The following is a 1914-nucleotide window of genomic DNA, read 5'->3' as shown; positions in this document are numbered from 1 at the left end:
TAACTTTTACTTCCTGTCTAAGTTAAAATGTGATTGATTCATATAAATACAATATTTGCTAATTAATTATTTATTTAATTATTTTGGCAAGAGTTTGTAACTTAGGAAAGACACCCAAAATTAGGAGAGTCTTGAAAAAGGAAAATAGCTTTGCTTTGCTTTGCTTTTAAGCTACCTTTCACTATAAATAATGGGTTCGTGAGTGCTACACGTTTTTCATCCCCTTTGGAAAATTGGTGTAAGCTCATAAGATTGTTTTCGATGTCTTCTGTTCTTCGTGAACAAGAGTGAGATAAAAGCCTTTGTATTGGGGATCACAAAGCCGAGTTGGATTAATCTTCGTGATTGATTATACAATTTGTAACCTAGTTTTTTCACCTCTTGTCTATTCTAAGGTTTTCTCTTCTGATATAAAACCATTCGAGAGTTGTTGATCATAAATCCTAGGTTTTGATAGATTTCAGTTTCCGATCGTATACCAACAGTTGTTAGTCGAAATCATAAGCTAGAAAGAAAACTTCGATTAAGGTATCTCGTAAAAATCCTTAAGAAGTTTTAAACAAGATATCTCTAGATTTATTCTAATTGTTCTTGTTGTAGAATAATTAGGTTTCTCTTCCATTATTGAAGAGTATAATAATCCCTAATCTACAAGTTTATTTTGATATTACTTTTACCTTGTAATTGTTTTTATCAAAATAAACACAAGATTTCCAAAACCTTAATTCACATCTAAAGGGAAATCAAACCAGTGTTTTGTGAAAACAAAATATCGAATCGTATCAATCGTGTTGTTGTATCTTCTAAAGAGACCCTTGGGTTCTGCTAGAAGATTTACGAGAAGAATTCCTAAAGACAACCGGTGTTGTGCTAGGAATTCTATAAGTGCTGAAGCAGGTATTACATCTATCTGAATAGGTAGTAGGAAATTGGTGTAACAACTAATAATCAGTATGTGTTTATTCTGGACTAGGTCCCGGGGTTTTTCTGCATTTGTGGTTTCCTCGTTAACAAAATTTCTGGTGTCTGTGTTATTTCTTTTCTGCATTATATTGTTTATCTTTATAATTGAAATATCACAGGTTGTGCATAAGTTCAATTAATTGGGAATCCAACCTTTGGTTGTTGATTAAATTGATTGACACTTCGATCAAGTTATTTCTTATATTCAATCGGGCTCGCAAATTCCTATTTGTTTGATTGCGGATTGAATTGAGAAATAAAGACATAACTCTTTTATATACGTTTCTTATGATTGAGTCTGACTGTCTAGTTGATTCTCTTGAAAGTATATTAGAGTAAGTCCTCTCAAATTGCCAAAACGAATTATTGGGTGTGGTTGTTGTACCCCCACTTTTTCAATTGGTATCAGAGCAGGAAAACACACTAAGACCTCATAAGTCTGTGTTTGTAGCTATCAGAGATTATACGATTAAGCGAAAGCGGGTATCGGTTCATACCTTGAACTTGAGATCCGATTAGCAAGAACAAGGAACAACAGCAGCAACAACAACGATTCAATACGACGATCAGCAGGTACTACAATCACCAAAGATGAGCACAAACTTGATTCACATGCTAAGAACTTGAAACCTTTACTCTAGATGGTAACTCTCATTTAGGGTTAGAGTTACCACTTTTCTTATGTTAAACTTATGTGTGATATCGGTGGAAATCACATTAAACTTTTACAAATATGCTAGGGATGTTTATATAGGTTCCAAACCCTACGGAATATGGAACCCTACCGGACTTGCTACATACAATATGGGAGACCCTATTCGGATCCAACTCGAATATCTAACATCTCCCACTTGCACATAGTGTATGTGGATTGTACCAGAAGAAAGAAAAGTTTATATTATTAAATAGCCTGTGCGACCGTCGAGGTACCTGCATTTTGGGAGCTCCATA

The sequence above is a fragment of the Papaver somniferum genome, chromosome 6 (genome assembly GCF_003573695.1).
Source record: "Papaver somniferum cultivar HN1 chromosome 6, ASM357369v1, whole genome shotgun sequence".
Taxonomy (NCBI): domain Eukaryota; kingdom Viridiplantae; phylum Streptophyta; class Magnoliopsida; order Ranunculales; family Papaveraceae; genus Papaver; species Papaver somniferum.
The sequence above is the reverse complement of the archived record's forward strand: the minus strand, read 5'-3'. Positions refer to the sequence as shown.